This window comes from Dipteris shenzhenensis, chromosome 31, assembly GCF_047967505.1.
Source record: "Dipteris shenzhenensis isolate YYH24624 ecotype China chromosome 31, Dip_SZ_1.0, whole genome shotgun sequence".
Classification (NCBI taxonomy): Eukaryota; Viridiplantae; Streptophyta; class Polypodiopsida; order Gleicheniales; family Dipteridaceae; genus Dipteris; species Dipteris shenzhenensis.
This window is the reverse complement of record NC_141626.1, coordinates 12234473-12253494: the sequence shown is the minus strand read 5'-3', so window position 1 is coordinate 12253494 and position 19022 is coordinate 12234473. Positions and strand designations below refer to the sequence as shown.

The following is a 19022-nucleotide window of genomic DNA, read 5'->3' as shown; positions in this document are numbered from 1 at the left end:
AGGAGACTCAAGTTCAGCTTTCTTCACAACACACAAAAGAGAGAGGACACAAGGTTGGAGGGTGAAGCCTTTCTTCACTTTTGCACACAACAACAATACAATAGAAGAGGGAAATACCCTATATGTCAAACCTAGAATACGTGGTTCATATGTGAACCCAAACCAAAAACATACATGGTAGTCTAACTACACCACGAGTACAACTAACATAGGCAGTGACATAAATGATACTCATCCAGGAGATATATCGGGGGTAGAGCTTGATATCTCAACACTCCCCCTCAAGCTCAAATCCATCTCACGTACACCAAGCAAGCTCCTAAATCTGCGAAGCTTCTCGGTACCCAATGCCTTCATAAAAATATCAGCCACCTGCTCCTCAGTGCTGACATAGACAAGATCAATGTCACCAGCTAGAACCTTCTCTCTCACAAAGTGATAATGCACCTCAATGTGCTTCGTTCTAGCATGATAAACTGGGTTATTAGCAAGCATGATGCTGCTAATGTTGTCACAATGAATGACAACTGCTGCATGAATTGACTGTCCCATATCTGCAAGTAGCTTCCGTAACCAAGCTACCTCACATGCAGCCATTGCTGCACCCCTGTACTCAGCCTCTGTGCTCGACAAGGCAACTGTTGGCTGCTTCTTGCTGCTCCAACTGATGGCACCACTCCCAAGGGAAAACATAAAACCACTAGTAGATCTCCTGTCTGAGACACTACCAGCCCAGTCAGCATCTGTGTATCCATGTACCTGTAATGCACACCCAGCTTCATAAAACAGTCCATAATGCAATGTGGACTTCACATACCGCAGTATGCGCCTAGCCGCATCCAAATGTGGCTTCCTCGGTGCCTGCATAAACTGACTCACCAGCCCCACAGCATAGCTCAAATCTGGTCTGGTTATAGTCATGTAAATCAAGCTACCTACTATGCGCCTGTACATAGTAATATCTTCAAGAAGCTCACCTGTCTCTGCATTGAGCTTCACATTTTGCTCCAATGGAACAGAAATAGGCTTACAGCCTGTCATCCCATATTTGGACAGCATGTCCAAACCGTATTGCCTTTGCAACAGCCATATCCCACTCGGGGATCTAATAACCTCAATGCCCAAGAAGTAACGCAGCTCTCCCAAATCTTTCATCTCAAATTTCTGCTTCAACAGCAGCTTTACTTCATTAATATCTGCATCACTATCACCTGTAATAATCAAGTCATCAACATAGATGACTATAAGCACAATCCCTCTGTTTGTCCTTTTCACATAAAGTGAAAAATCTGAATTGGAAATCTGAAATCCAATAGTGACAAGATATTGCCCTATCTTGTCTGACCATGCCCTCGGCGCCTGTTTTAAGCCATACAAGGCTTTGCGCAACCTGCATACAAAATCGGGATGTGAATTATCCTCATAACCTTCCGGCTGCATCATATAAACCTCTTCCTGCAAATCACCATGCAAGAAGGCATTTTTCACATCCATCTGATGCAAAGACCATCCCTTTGCAGCAGCCATAGCAATTACTGCTCTCACGGTTGCCATCCTTGCAACTGGGCTGAAAGTTTCCTCATAGTCAATTCCATATGTCTGCGCAAAACCTTTGGCAACCAATCTTGCCTTGTACCTGCTAACAGACCCATCAGCATTGTGCTTTACTTTGTAAACCCACTTGCAGCCAATAGCCTTCTTATCATGAGGCAAAGGCATCAAATCCCAAGTGTGGTTTGCATCCAAGGCAGCCATCTCTTCATCCATAGCTGCTTCCCAATTTTTATGCCCTGCTGCATCCTCAAAACATGTGGGCTCTGGCTCCTCTAGAACCTTGACCATATAAGCATAGTGATGTGCTGTATACCCATCATATCTCAGCCTATCAACTGGATACTTAATACGAGTGGACCTCTGTACAACTGGATCAGTTGCAGGAGTCTTTAAATCATGCCTGCTTTTTCTTGCACCAGGTGTAACCACAGAAGGAATCCCAAGTTCCTCATCAAGGCTCATTTCAGAGCCACTTGACTCTCCATCAACATGAGAGCTACCAGCAGACACATCAAACATTGGAGCATGGTCCACTTTTTCTTTTCTCTTATGTGATACCTGCACAACACTATCAGGACTGCCATGTGACGATTCACTAGATCTCAATCTCCCTGTCCATGCATTAGATCCACTAGTAGAGGACTCTCTGGGTCCACTCAAGGCTTGAGATTGCTGCTCTGCATTTATTGCAGCATTCCCATTTCCTGCATCTGCATCTCCTACCATAACAGTTGGTGCATACCAGCTGCTCATTTCATCAAAAACAACATCTCTGCTCACTTGCATTTTGCGGGTGGAAGGGTTATAACAGCGATACCCTTTCTGGTGCAGAGCATATCCAATAAAGATGCATTTTTCTGCCTTTGGATCCAGCTTTGTTCTCTTCTCATCAGGAACATGAACATAAGCTATGCAACCAAATACCTTCAAGTGAGAAATATCTGGTTTTTGGCCTGTATACATTTCTTCAGGTGTCATGCCATGGACAGCTGCAGTGGGGGTTCTGTTCATAATATAAACAGCAGTTGCTACTGCTTCAGCCCAAAAATAATCAGGCATGTTTTTCTCATTTAGGATCGCCCGTCCTACTTTTGCAATATGCCTGTTCTTCCTTTCTGCAACCCCATTCTGCTGAGGGGTAGACCTGCATGAGTACTTCCTTTGAATTCCCTGTTCTTTCAGATATTCACTAAATTCTTCTGAAAAGTACTCTCCCCCTCCATCAGATCTTAGCACTTTAATATGCACACCTTTCTCTTTTTCAACCATGGCCTTAAAAGCCTTGAAATGGCTGAACACTTCACTTTTGTGCTTCATAAAATAAATCCACACCTTCCTAGTGCAGTCATCAATAAACGTCACATAATAATGGCATCCACCAATAGAAGCAGCTTTGGTTGTCCAAACATCTGAATGGATCACTTCCAAAGGTCTTCTGCTCACCTTAGCATTTTTGGGAAATGCATGTCTGGCCTGCTTACCCATTTGGCATGCTTCACATACCTTTTGCATTCCCTCAACTCTGAATTTAGGCAAACCTGCAACAATGTTTTTCGTTTGCATAGATTTCAGCCTTTGTATATTCACATGCCCAATGCGCTTGTGCCATATCTCAATATCTGCAATGACACCTCTCCCATGCGCAAACATAGCAGCTTTTACCTCAGGCATATCAACATCCAAGGTGAACATTCTGCCATTTTTATTGCCTTTCGCAACCAAGCGGCACTTATTTTTCAAGTCCTCAACAAAACATCCATCAGGATTAAATCTAACCTGCAGACCTTGCTCAACCATCTGGCCAACTGAAACCAGGTTCTTAGTGATTTTTGGAACATGAAGTACATCTGCCAAGTACTTCGTTTTGCCATCCTGCATAGCCAATGGCACTTTACCTCCACTTTACCAACCTGCGTAATTGGGTGCGCAGTATCATCACCTGTTTCAACATAACCTGGCTTATCCAAATTTCTAACATCATGAAACCACTCACCATGACTGGTCATGTGGTTAGAGGCACCTGAATCAACATACCAAACATCATTGCAAGCTGCAGCATCTCCTGACATGGAGTTAACCATATGCTGCATCACAAAAAGGTGCTCATTTCTGTCGTCACCATGCCCACTTGATGATGCATAGTTGCTTTGCTGCAACTTCCCACTTTTGATGTCATTCTGCTTTTTATAGCATGTATTCTCCTTGTGTCCAGGCTTTCCACAATAATAGCATTCTGTGCTGCTATTTACTTGCTGGTTCCTTTGCCATGAACCACGGCCTCTTTGGCTCCCCCAGCCTCTAGAACTACCACGTCCTCCTCCATAGGACTGGTTTTCCTGTTGTTGCTGTTAGTTCTGATTTCCTGCACGGCCACCAAAACGGCCTCTTCCTCTACCCCTGCCTCTACCTGTATTCGAGTAGAAAGCAGTCTCTTGAGAAGTTGAGGTGGCTGAACCACCATTCCTTTGCTCTTCACTCAGCAAGAGAGCAATAAGTTCCTGAAAATCAGGAAATGTTTCACGGACTCCAATGGATGTCCGAAATTGTGCATAATCTTTCCCAAGACCATTCAAGGTCACGGACACTAAGTCCTCATCATCAACAGGTGCTCCAATAGAGGCAAGAGAATCTGCAAGGCCTTTCACCTTCAAGGAATACTCATTTATATTCAGATTTTTCCTTTGCACATTGTGCAACTCCTGCTTTAGCTGCATCTTTCGTGCTTTGGTATTTGTGCTATACAGCTTCACCAATGTGTCCCATGCCTCCTTAGGCGTCTCTACATCCTGTATATGCACAATCATAGAATCTGAAATGCTAACAGACAGCCAATACAGGCATTTTCTGGCTTTTTCATGCCATTCTTTAAAGGCCTTCAATTCAGTAGGAGTAGGAGCAGCACCCAAAACTGGTTCTGTAGTTTCACCACTGATGTAATCCCAAACTCCCTTTCCCATAAGGAAGTTTGTCATCCTGAACTTCCATGCTTGGAAGTTGTTCTTGTCAAGCTTCTCACTGACAATGGTAGACAGATTCTCAGACATTTTACAAATCACGAATTGCAACAGCAACCTGTAAACACAGCAAATGCCTCACAAGGGCAAATAGCAAAACTTCTGCGAAAAGCCTCACAGGGGCAGATCTGCAACACTGACGAAAGTGGTATTTCACCACACAGTCACTTCCTAGTGACGATTTTGCATCAACAGGCAACAGGCATGAATCCGCAACTCCCAATATCTCTGCACACAGGCATACGATGCAATTTATGTGGCACCTTTCCACCGACTAGCCGCGCGGTGGTCGCACAGCAAAAACAGGGCCTTTTTTTGAGTGCCTGCGAAGAACTTGCGCCTTCAAAACGGGCCCCGAAACGGCCTCAAAACGGGCCCGCAGCATATACTGCACTCTCGCCACACCGTGAAGGGCCTCTCAATCTGAATCAGTGCACTCTTGCACTTCTGGCTGTGCTACCTGCAGAGATTTGCTCCCAAACTCGAAATAGGAAAGCAACACTGGTCCTCTTACCAGGACACCACAAAACTTGGCTTGCTTTCTTGAGCTCCTTACCTCGAACAAGGCTCTGATACCATGTAAAGAATGAGGGAGAGAGATAGGAGACTCAAGTTCAACTTTCTTCACAACACACAAAAGAGAGAGGACACAAGGTTGGAGGGTGAAGCCATTCTTCACTTTTGCACACAACAACAATACAATAGAAGAGGGAAATACCCTATATGTCAAACCTAGAATACGTGGTTCATATGTGAACCCAAACCAAAAACATACGTGGTAGTCTAACTACACCACGAGTACAACTAACATAGGCGGTGACATAAATGATAGTCATCCAGGAGATATATCGGGGGTAGAGCTTGATATCTCAACAATTAAATCTCAAATATGGGTGCCAACCATGGAAGAAGAATTACATGTTTGCCATGCACTAGACAATCCCCCAAAGACAAAGTCAAAGATACAACAAAAAGAAGCACTCTCTTCTCAAAATCCTCAGTGGCCAACTCTTGATAGTTGCAGAAAGGAGAATGACAAGGAATAGACCCATTGCAAAATATGCAGCAATTTAAGGATGTACAAAATCTGAGACATTTGCCTAAGCTAACCAAGAGTTTTATTTCAACATGCAGACCAATTTGCAAAAGAAAACTTTATGTAACCTGCTCCCACTATGTCACATGCATAGTTATTTCCAAGATGCACACAACTTGTCTTTCCACTATCATAAGTGGAGAACCATTCCCTATGGGGAGTAACATGGAATGAATCACCAAAATCCAAAATCCAATCCTGGGAATATGCATCATCTGAAGTGGTAAGCAAGTCTACCAGGTAGACTAAACATGAAGAGAACGCAATTGTCACTATCATCAGTGATTGCATTAATCTCCTCGATCTTCATCTTTCCTTTATCCTCCCTTGGACTCTCTTCCTTCTTATTTGCACCCCAATTTGCATTCTTTTTCTTACCCTTTTGCTCTCTTTTTAGCTTGTAGCATCATTTTTCATGTGGCCCTTCTTGCCACAGTGGCAACACTCAATGTTTCGTGCCCTAGATTTGCTACGAGACTTCCCTCTTTCTTGTTCTTGGGACTTCCCCCTTAACTATGATTTGCCCCTTTGCACATTTAAGGCTGCATCCTCCTTGTTGCCATCCATAGACTTTCATCTAATCTCCTCGGCCAACAAGCTACCCACAACATCATCAAACTTCAGTACTCCACCAGGTGCAGAGTTACTGACAGCTATACAAAAGGTATCCCATGAGGATGGCAATATAATAAGAGAAATATTTCCTTAGTCTCTGCATCAAAATTCATCTTCTAAGTCTGAAGCTAGTTGAAAATAATATTGAATTCATTCAAGTGAGAAGCAATGGAGACCCCTTCCTTCATCTGCAGCTCAAACAACCTCTTCATGAGGTAAAGTTTATTAGAGAAAGTTTCCTTGTCATAAGTGGCACATAATTTCTTCCACAAATCTTCCATATTCTGCTCATTTACTACTATGAAATAAACTGACTCTGCAAGATGAAGTCTTACAGTAGACTTTGCTAATGCATCTAACTCATTCCAATCATCCTTAGACATATCTATAGGCTTAGCTAATCCCTACCAAGGGTTTAATCTATGTCTTTTGAATAAGCACATCCTTTATCTATTCTTTCCACAAACAAAAGTTTGTCCCATCAAACTTTTTAATGCTGAAAAACTCATTTTCAGACATGGAAGAGGATGCCATGATGCAAATGAAACAAAATCCCAAATGCTAGTACCTGCAAGAGAGAAATCACACCAAATGCACCCAATATGTCTGCCTCAATGAAGGATAGTGTCACCAAAACTCAAGGCTCAAAGCATTAAAAAAATGCATTTGACTCATGTGCATATACTATGCATCCAACAAGGATTGCAATGCATTTAAATGGCCTGTAAAGCATCCACTGCAACCCAATGCAAACCAAAAATGAGAGCACACAACTCAAAGCATGGGTGTCACTGCATAACCGAACTCAACAAGACAATCTACAAATATCTCTCTTCTGCCACAACTCCAAAATCTCATCCAAGGGTGCAGTAAGAGCCAGTCAACCCTCGCATTCTTTGCAAAAATGAACCTTAGGAAACTTAACCTTAGCCAAAATGCCACATGGCAATCAATGAGAAGGTCTTGGAAACTTTGAGAAATTTCGTTCAAAGAGACGATGGAAAAACACAGAGAATCACAACTCCCTCGATTCTTCACGGAATGGCAAGAAGCTTTGTAGACATATGTTTTAGGTAGCCAATGGTACAGACAGCTCTGCAAATGGAGGCTCGGATGTTGAGTTTCCACTCACACAGGAAATCACGGAATGAAGACGTTGGAGTAGACAGAGCTTCACTATAGCTTCAAAACTTCACCGAATTGGAAGTAGCTTCATAGGTAGAAGTTTTGGACTGCTCTGAATCCATTGGGAGTGTCTGAACTACAAATGGTGGCCTGGATATGGAGATCTAACACACGAAATCTGTGCAGGAAATTGAATTTCATCACTTTTTGCAGGAGTTGTAACTTTTGATTGAAAACTCGGATGATAGAGATGTAAAACGAAAAATGAAGTAATCAAAGTCTTCTACAACTTTGCTTCAAATCTCAGAGCGAGATTCAGCTTCTAGAGAAAGATATCTTCATCACAAGACTCTCAAGTCTAAAATAGATTGTCTTTTGCCTCCAAAACCACCTGCTGGCTTGCAAAAACCACTCAAAGAACTTTCCAAAGGTTTCTACAAGGCTCTGCACATCAAGATGTAGGTAAAGACACCCAACGAAGCTTCTCCTTCCTCCCGCAGAGCTGTAGCAGTAGACTTCGGGCTCCAGGCTCACACCCGAGCTCAGCTAGAACACCCGTACTCTGATACCAGTTGAGAGATCTCAACAATGGAAGCAGAATGGAAGAAGGTGAGAGAGAGAGAGGGAGAGCTAGAAGAGAGAGTCACACAAGTTTTGGTGGGTGCAGAACACCCGTCTTCTATGTCATCCATATATATATGTGTTTGAGTATTGCACATAACTAGGGTTAATGTACAATGGCCTTTAACCCCCACAACATTGTACTCTAATGTAATGTGAGTGTCTTATATATTAGCATATGTTTTATGCTAGGTGGCATACTTGCTCCTTTCTCTAGAAGCAGTACTGAGTATGGTGTTGTAACCTTCACACCCAAGTGTTGACACCAAAAAGGTTTTTGCATTTCCTCAATGTCATTCCATGCATATGGAGAGAGAGAGAGAGAGAGAGAGAGAGAGTTTATCATTTAAAAATAGAAGTTTATTAAATATCAAGCATTACCAAAAAAAAGTTATATCTCAAAGGGCATGCTATTATAGATTGCCTCATACATCTCCGATGTGATACGATACATATTTCTTTTGTGGGGGATATGCTACATGGGTATATTGATATAATGGACAAGATGGGATAGTATGTGAATTGGGGGCAAAGGAGGTTGAATGAATAGGCATCTTTTTGCTTGCAATACAAACCTTTTATGACATATGATCATTTGGGAATTTCATTTTCCCAATCATCCTCAGAGTCTTTATTAGCCTTCTCCTTTCGTGCGATACATTTGATGAGGTAAATGTCAGCTGCATCTGTATTGGTTGTAAAATTAGGTTTGACTGCAAAAGTGTCACCAATCTGCAAAGCATTACTTAATACATCATGATGTCCCTCATATGCTACCTCATCGTATGCATCTTCAACATCACTAGGGGGTTCAGAATCGAGCAAGGGCACAAAGTGTGATAATCCCATGAAGGAACATGTGATTTGTTGATGCATCTATTCCAATGGCAGGGACGACCATTTTCTGAGAAAAATCTTCTAAGCGTCCGAGGAAGGGGAAAAAAAAGCTTCCAACTATGTAAAAGTATGGCAAAATGGATCAAAAGAAAACATAGTTTCACTTAGAAATATGCAAAGTATTATAGGAATGCCTATTTCATACACAAATATTTACATATCCACATGTAGAGTAGGATTTCTCGATGAAAATTCCCTTATGATCCTTCTCACAACTTTTACGTAATACAGGGGTGACATTGAAAATCCTCTCTCAACCTATCTTCATGAAAGGGTTTCTCCAAAGAGACCTCACTAAAGCAAGCCATCCAAGGTAGTTTTTCCAATGAAACCTCTTTGAAGTAGGTCTCCCAAGGTACCTTAGACAACACTTTGAAAGTGACATAACTTTCACATCTAATGTCCAAATATAGTCATTCAGCCACTCAAATTGATTGGAAAATGCCTTATGAGCACATATAGGGGGTTATATTTTACAAGATCTTGCATATATTTTGTGAGAATAGATACATAAGCCCGTAAATTAATACTTATTTATAGTAATTTTAACTTCTTTAGAACATATCCATAAATATCTTGTTATTTATGCTTTAATAACACTAGAAAGCTCTTGTCATATTGACATAAATGTTTTTAATAAGTAATCATATTTGTATAATATCATTACATTGAGAGTGATTGTGAGGGATGTTTCTTAGAGAAATTATTTTTGAACACTCTTTTTACGTAATAAAATGGGTACAAAGGATGTCTATGAACAAGAAAATTTATGTTATGTGAAAGTGTGAGTGACTATTTTGTATATATATATATATGATAAAGCAATCTAGTTCTTATGAAAATAAAAGTGTAAAGACCATGTTTCCTAAAGAAATACCATTGCTTAAATCTCTTGAAAAACACTCTTGGATAAAACTGCTCATAGGTTTCTGACAAATGATGCACTCTTAATGGCCATGCATGCATGCATCACAAAAGCAAGCCAAATGTCTCTTGGCAAGTCTTGTGGGGTCCCATGGGTTATTGTAAGAAAACAATAAAATGTCTGTGCTCAACAGATAATAGGATCTCGTATGCAAGAGAGAAAAGCAGATAGTATGGAGAATAAAAAATTTGATTATTGTAAAACTGATACAATAGATGGTGCTGCCTCCCAGCTGTGCGCTCCCGTGTGAGAAGCTTCGATGGCATGTTGGAAATAGTAGAGAACGGAGGCTGGATGCTAAGAAATCAGGGTTGCTATAGCCAGTGATGATAATGGGCTTCACAAGCTTGCTCTTATATAGCCACCAGTCGTAGTCGATTAGACTCTATTGGGAGACCAACCCAGTTCACCCAAACCGGCCTTATGCAGGTCCGGTCCCGAAATAGGCCACCGACCAAACGATAGAACCGTGGCACAGAATAGAACAACTGACCTACGATCTCCGTTCGGCCCACAGCCATCTGAGATCATCTGGGGCTCCAAACGGGCCCTGCAGCCTGAAAGTGGGCTTGCCCCGAGAAATGCTATGTCTACCCTCAGTGCGGTTAGTCATGGGATGCCTTCCTGCACTTGCATGTAGCCTAGTTGGTAGTGTGCCACCTCTATCTGAAGCCATCCAGCCATAAGGCCACACATGGCCCCCATTTGGTGTCCAAACCAAGACCTGCCGGATAACTGAGCTACTCAAATGCCTTCTCCTCATATGGGGGGCTTACAAGTAGAGTTAACTGGTTCGTGCGTAGTTACACGAGAGTGGAGCATTAATATCTAACACCCCCTCTCAATGTCCACCCGCAAGTGAACTTACTTTTTTGATCCAATGCCAAGTCGATGAAGATGCCTCTCTAGCAAGTCTCTTCTAAGAGCCTTCGTGAAGATGTCCATAGCATTCTCTGTAGTCGGACAGTACACCAAGTCGACCTCTCCATCCATGATGAGCTCACGTATAAAGTGATATTGAATCTCAATGTGTTTTGTGCGAGTGTGGAACATAGGGTTCTTTGCAATCACCATGCAACTCTGATTGTCACATGATAACTATGTAGGCTTGTTCTGCACTACTGCACCCATGTCCCCTAAAATCCTCCTCAACCACACTGCCTCACAAGAAGCAAAACATGCTGATTTGTACTCAGCCTTGGTAGAAGAAAGAGCAATTGTAGGTTGCTTCTTGCTGACCCATGACACAACTCCAGATCCAAGTGAGAAACAGTAACCTATCACTGATCTCATCCTATCCACGTCTCTTGCCCAATCCGAGTCATAGAATCTGGTCAAGGTGCTACCCTTGGTATAGGTGATGCCATAATCAAGTGTACCTTTGATGTATTTTAGCACTCGCATCCCTGCCCTCCAATGGTTCTCCTGAGGCTTATTGGAAAACCTGCTTAGTACACTAGTCACAAAACTGATGTCTGGCCGCATGTTGCACAAGTAAATCAAACTACCCACAAGCCTTCTGTACTTCGCTTCATCCACTAGTGGTGATGAATCATCGTTTGAGAGCTCCACGTCAACCTCCATAGGGGTACCAACTATCTTGCACTTAGCCATGCCAAATGCCTTTAGTATCTCTCCAGCATACTTGAGCTGTGAAATGAAGATCTGTTTTGGCTCTTGCCAAACTTCAATCCCCAAACAGAAATGCATTAGTCCGAGGTTTGTCATTTCAAACTCTCTTCCTAGCAACTGCTTTGCCTGCGAGATCTTCTCTTCATGGTTTCGTATTAAGACAAGGTCATCCACATAAAGGACCACGATCATACACCTGCCTCCTTCTCTATAGATATGTGAATTTGCATCAGATGGGCTCCTCCTGAACCCATTTTGCAGAAAGTAGGCATCAATTTACTGGTACCATGCTCGTGGGGCCTGTTTCAGCCCGTAAAGTGCCTTCTTTAGTTTATAAACTTTATCTTCTGAACTGGGGATCACAAAACCTGGTGGTTGTTCCACGTATGCCTCCTCCTTGAGATCACCATTCAGAAAGGCGGATTTTACATCCATTTGAAACACGGTCCACCCAACTTCCCTGTGATACTAAAGCCAAAACACTGCGAATTGTGGTTAGTCGAGCTATGGGAGCAAAGGTATCTTGATAATCAAAACCATGTATGCATCCGAATCCTTTTGCCATGAGCTGAGCCTTGTACTTATGCAACATGCCGTCAGGACTTGTACTTGGTCTTGTACACCCACTTGGTGTCGATTACCTTGTGTTTTGGTGGTCGATCCACAAGGTCCCAAGTGTTCTTCATTATGGGGCCATACTCCGACTGCATAGCCTCCATCCACCTATCATCACCCTGTGCCTCTTCAAGACACTTGGGTTCTTTAGCACGGATCACCTCTATCATCAAAGCGAAGTTGACCAAGTGTTCCCGTGCCCTTCTTTGCTCCTCTAATCTCTTGGACCGGCAGTGTTCGGATGGTTCCTCCTTAATGGCTGGAGGTTCTCTGCTGTCCAAAAGCTACTTTACCCACTTCAAGAATGGTCATTGCCGTTGTGGTTCTGTAGGCTCTTCTTCCTCTTCTTTATCTTGAATCCTCCCAAGCATCGTTGGGGGAGCTCGGTCTGCTATTGGTGGTTGTACTGGATGGATATCCTGGTCTTGGTTGTCTGGGAAGGAAGCATCCTCCTCCAATTGATGCAGCTGTTCTAAGAAGACCACAAAGCTGTTCAAGACACTTGGGTTCTTTAGCACGGATCACCTCTATCATCAAAGCGAAGTTGACCAAGTGTTCCCGTGCCCTTCTTTGCTCCTCTAATCTCTTGGACCGGCAGTGTTTGGATGGTTCCTCCTTAATGGCTGGAGGTTCTCTGCTGTCCAAAAGCTACTTTACCCACTTCAAGAATGGTCATTGCCGTTGTGGTTCTGTAGGCTCTTCTTCCTCTTCTTTATCTTGAATCCTCCCAAGCATCGTTGGGGGAGCTCGGTCTGCTATTGGTGGTTGTACTGGATGGATATCCTGGTCTTGGTTGTCTGGGAAGGAAGCATCCTCCTCCAATTGATGCAGCTGTTCTAAGAAGACCACATCATGACTTACTATTACCTTCTTGGTAACATGATTATAGAGACAGTAACCCTTCGCCTCTTCACTGAATCCCAAGAAAATACACTTCCGGCTCTTCGGTTCCCATTTGGTCCTGTTAGCATCAGGGACATGCACAAAACAGTCACATCCAAAAACTCTGAAATGTGCAGCTGAAGGTTTCTTACCAAAAAAGGCCTACAGTGGAGTCATCCCGTTCACAGCCTTTGTGTAGCTACGATTCAGAATGTAAACTGCCGTGTTACATGCTTCAGCCCAGAAAGCCTTTGGGAAATCTTTCCCTTTCAGCATACTCCTACCCATTTCGTAGATGATGTGCATCTTGTGCTCTGGTACTCCATTTTGCTGTGGTGTATGTGGCCGAGGTTTCTGCCTCTTGATCCTGTGATTTTTGTAGTAACTTTTGAATTCACTTGATGTGAACTCACCTCCTCTGTCTGATCTCAACTTCTTCACCTTCCTCCCCGTTTCTTTCTCGACCATTACATGCCATTCTTTGAACTTCCTAAAAGCCTCATCTTTAGTTCTCAGGAAGTATATCCATATCCTTCTACTGTAGTCATTGATCAGCATCATGAAGTATTAGGAACCACCCAAAGCTTCCATCTCCATCTTTCCGCAGAGGTCCGTGTGAACGAGCTCTAGAGGAGCCTTTGCCCTTCTGGCCTCTTTAGGAAAGGGCTACCGATGCTGCTTGCCCATCATGCAAGCTTCACATACATCGAGTAGATCTGTAATTTCTGGTAGGTCTGCAGTAATTCCACTTTTATGCATCTCCTTTAAAGAACTAAGGTTTAGATGACCAAACCTCTCATGCCACAACTTAGTGTTGCTCACATTGGCTCGAGCACTGAAAGCTGAGGGCTTGCAGATGTTGTTGCACTGTGTACCTTTACCAATGACCTTCCCTTGAAGATCCAAAATCTGTGTGCCATTCTTATCAAAGTGAACTATGAGGTCCCGATCCATGATCGCAGAAATGAACAACAAGTTCCTCTTGATATCGGCACATAAAGAACATCGGATAACTATTTTACAACTCCATTTGACTTGAGAGCAATCGTACCTTTTCCTTTTGCTGGACATTTTGCATCATTGTCGAGTGCTACTAGGATGTCATTCCCTACCGGATGTAAAGAGGTATACCAATCCTTCCGACTGGTCATGTGGTGTGATGCACCACTGTCAATAATCCAAGGTTCATCTGTAGGTACATGAACTGCCTCCATGCAAATCTTCTCAATTGGTATTATTAGCTCTACTGGTATTACCTACGTGCTGTTGCTGGACTCTTTCTTTACTCCATTCTTCTCATCTGCAATCTTCTTCTGACACTCATTCTGCTTGTTCCCTGCCTTGTTGCAATAGAAGCACTTGATCTTCTTCTTTCTCTTTTTATCATTAAAAGAAGATGGGTTACCAGAGTCCTTACCCTTACCTTTCTTTGATCCAGCCCAAAAAGCCGAATCTTCTCCAGTCCTCATCTTTTGACGCATCTCCTCCTCTAGAAGCATTGCATTGAAATCCTCAAAGTTGAGGGGTGGATTTTTGTTTTGCATATTTAGAGCTATAACAAGACCGTCATACTTTGGTGGGAGAATACGTATGCACCTTCGTGCTAGATTTTCACTGGTGATGGTGATGCCAATTGTAGTCATATGATCGTGCAGATTCTTCACCCTGGTGATGAACTTCTCTGCCATTTCAGACTCAGACAATTTCTCATTCACGAGTTGAGTCTCTAGATTCTGAATCCCCGTCAGATTCGTGGTCTTGTATTGATTTTTCAAGACCGTCCATGCCTCCTCTACTGTGGTGACATGTTGAATTAATGCCATGACAGAATCACTTACACTTCATACAATAGAACACAATGCATCTGCATTTCTTCTTGTCCACGCGAGAATCTCATCCGTAGTTGGTACTATCTATTGTGCTGCATTGGTCGGATTTGCGGTCTCGGAACCGGCTTCAGGTCCACCCTAGTAGCAGTATCCCAAAGCTCGTATGCGCTTAGGGTGGTCTTCATCTTGAACTTCCAGAGTGGATAGTTAGAGTCGTCCAACTTTTCTCTTTCACTGAACATTGGGATTCACAGTCTTGCAGGTTGGGCCATCTCTCACAATCTTCTTGCAAACAGAAACACACTACCAAATCTTCTTGCTAGAGCCCAAGCTATGATACATGTAAGAAAACAATACAACATCTGTGCTCAATAGATAACAAGATCTCGTATGCAAGAGAGAAAAGCAGATAGTGGAGAATCAAAAATTTGATTATTGTAAAACTGATACAATAGATGGTGCCGCCTCCCAGCCGTGCGCTCCCGTGTGACAAGCTTCGATGGCATGCTGGAAACAGTAGAGAATGGAGGCTGGATGCTAAGGAATCAGGGTTGCTATAACTAGTGATGATAATGGGCTTCACAAGCTTGCTCTTACATAGCCACCAGTCGTAGTTGGTTAGACTCAATTGGGAGACTGACCTAGTCTGCCCAAACCGGCCTTATGGAGGTCGGTCCCAAAATAGGCCACCGACCACATGATAGAACCGTGGCATAGAATAGAGCAACTGACCTACGATCTCCGTTCGGCCCACAGCCATCCGAGATCATCTGGGGCTCCAAACGGGCCATGCAGCCTGAAAGTGGGCTTGCCTCGAGAAATGCTCCATCTACCCTTAGTGCAGTCAGTCATGGGATGCCTTCCTACACTTGCATGTAGCCTAGTTGGCAGTGTGCCAAGTCTATCTGAAGCCATCCAGCCATAAGGCCACACATGGACCCCATTTGGTGTCCAAACTAGGACCTACCGGATAACCGAGCTACTCAAATGCCTTGTCCTCATATGGGGGGCTTACAAGTAGAGTTAGCTAGTTCCCACGTAGTTACATGAGAGTGGAGCATTGATATCTAATAGTTATGGCCACAAATAGCATGCACAGATAGTGATTTTGGGATACTTCCACAATTCCATTTTCCCTCCCTACTCACATCTCCTACTTTAACCTCCAAGAAAACACGGTTGTAGTTATTCTATTTTGAAGGATAGCAAGCTTCAGCACCCTTTGAAAGGTTGGGCCCTATAATAAGTGACTGCATCAGCATCACACTCTAAGATAGCACCATTTATCTTCAATTGTTCATGTACCAATGTTCTCTTCAGCACAGCTCCAGCTCCATCATGTTCTCCCTTGCCGTGTCTTGATGCTGAGAAAAAATGGCTCATTTCTAATCTAGTCAAACTTGCCACAAAATAAAATGGCGTGCAAGCCTTGAACTATGAAGCAGTGCCATCTGACCACACCCAATGTTGTTTAGTTACTATATCTTGTTTCTTCAACCATTGAAAGTGTAACATGAAACAATGCTGCACAAACAATGTATCATGAATTCTATCATATTAGTTTATTCATTTTCCTATAATATATTATGTGTATAAATATGGTAACCTATGTAGAATGCCAATGCATAGGTTGAATCTCATTCTACTCTTTAAAAACATAGTTTTCAGCAAAGTCTACCACAGGCATAACCACATAATCAGGAAAATTATGAATGCAGTCCTTGAACTATTGTGCCTGCCACCTCCGAGCAATGAAATTGTGAGTAATAAACTTGGTTGAGCTTTGTTTTCAATATTTTAAGGAACTCCCAACATTGCATCTCCTTGTTCACAAGATCTTTCCTTTTCTTTTTTTCCCCTTGTTTGTCCATAGTCTCCACATATTCAAATAGTTTCACAGTCATATTTTTCCCTGTCTTCCTTGTCTCTGAAGGGCAGCATTTCAATTTCTTAACACCACAGTTTTTACATTTTCCCATCAAGCACTTTCTATCATGGAAGGATTTGTCTTCCTTCTTTGGGTAGACTATAGATTCCCACAATTGTGTGATACCATTGAACATATGAACTACATATGTACATACCATGCTTTTACCATCTCCTGCACAAAACTCACATCTTCATTTGCATCCACATCCATGGAGAACAAGATTTTGAGAATGAATGTGGTTGAGTGCATCCTTCAAGAAAGATATCTGAACATGATATTAACAACAACATGTATACCTATCCTTCACTTGTGAGACGAGTAAAGAAAGGATTCAATGACTCAAATGAACACAATTGAATTCTGGCTTTAGGATGACAAGCTTTGAATCTACGGAACAACTCGATCTACAAAAAAAAACTCATAAAATTGAATGGTAATTATGATGAAACAAGTGCTTACTATCATAAAAATGAGTGCTAACTATCATAAATGTTGGACTATCATAAAATAGGTCATAACTATCATAGAATGGAATGCTAACTATCATGAAACAAGTGTTAAGTATCATAAAATACACCCCATTACATCAATTTGTCCTTCATACCCCCCACAAATTGATGACCTCAACCCTATGGGAAACTTCATGGCTTGCCCACCTCTAGTGATAACACTCATGATCCCAACCTGGCACTCACTCTAGTTGCATCAGCAGTAGTAGATTCATTTGGGCATCCTCACCCCAACGTGATCTCACTCTGACTTTGGTCTCTTAGTTTATAATTGGAAGACTAGAAAATGACTATGCATGGGAAATCCCATGGGTCTAACAAGGTAAAACTCACATAAGACTAACAATCATTTGAGGGGGACATACCAAGGCAGAGAACCCTTATTGACCACACACAAAAATTCTAAGTTGAAGATGTGGGGAAATTCCCCCCCTTGATGGCAATCTTTTTGTGGCATCATTTCCAAGCCACCATTGTATCAGACTCATTAACTTGCTTGTCCATTGCCTTGTTGTTTCTACTGATGAAGTCCTTGGATTGATGTAGGTGAAGGTCTTCATGTGATTCTTCTTGAAGAGTCCATACTTGATCTTGGTACTATATATCATTTTGATCATAGAACAACCAAGATTATCGCTTACAATCCTTTTGACATTAAAGTCAAGGTAGAGCACCCAAGGAAATATGGTATAACTTTATAGATCAACATATATTCATCTCCATATAGATGCAAAGAAGTTGCATACACCACTAAGTCATCTCCAAACATTATGTATGCTACATCCTTGTTGTCAATGTAGCCCTTCATCCACACATATGAGTTAAAGACCATGATTTTCATAGTGATAATCAAAATTTTGACCATAAAATACTTCATCCATCCACTTATATGACAAACACCATCAATGCATAGTGAAAGTAGCAAAGTAACCAAAGTTTTGAGCACATAACCATCAGCATTGCATGTAACATGAGGAAGTAATGCAGAAAACCCCCAAATAAAATAGTCAAGAACTGGAGGATCAAATTTGCACTGCTGGAGTTGGATTTAAGAGGGATTTTAGCATGGAAAGGAAGCTTTATTACCAAATAACTTCCACTAGAGAGGAATCACGCTGTGTCATGTCAAGTCGTCTGAGAAATGCATGCCTTTTCTGATTGGTTTTTTCTTCATTGCACTTCAAATATTGGAGCATTTGTGTTTAGATTTGAACTGTAGATAGCACTAAGTGTCGCCTAGCCTCCCTTGAGAGGAATTAGAGAAATAAGGCCCTAGACAGGTTGCATTTCACACAATAGTGCGAACTAGCTTTTGTGTCGACATGGGCAGAGGAAGTGACTATTGCCTAATTCCTCCTAGCTAGGGATTTACCCGAACACAAGGATACTTCAGGTCAGAGGATAGGGGGAATGGAGAGAACAAGCTTAAGCAAAGTCTGTGGGAAGAAAATGAAGAAAAGCTCCATTTGGGAAAGATGATGACATGGCACTCAAAGAGGGCTGAAGGAGGGTGGACGTGGCTCTGATACCACATGATGGAACAACAACAAGGAATCAACAAATGAAGCAAATAGAGTAGTTTATTCAAGAGTAGAGAGGCCCTTATAAGGGCAAATGATACAATGCATGTGCCCCAAAGGAGAGCATCAACAGATCCACAAATCACTCCATTGATTTCTCAATCAGCCCCATGAATTTCTCAATCACACCTTATAGAACCATCTACCACCAAATCTGGTCACACTAACCAACACACAACCCTTGTACCCCTTGTTACA

At 42.3% G+C, this 19022-nt stretch overlaps 1 pseudogene; it reads right to left on the bottom strand.

The window, feature by feature from the left end:
* Positions 1-8416: 8416 nt before the first annotated feature.
* Positions 8417-16945, bottom strand: LOC147881037 (uncharacterized; annotated as a pseudogene).
* Positions 16946-19022: the final 2077 nt, after the last annotated feature.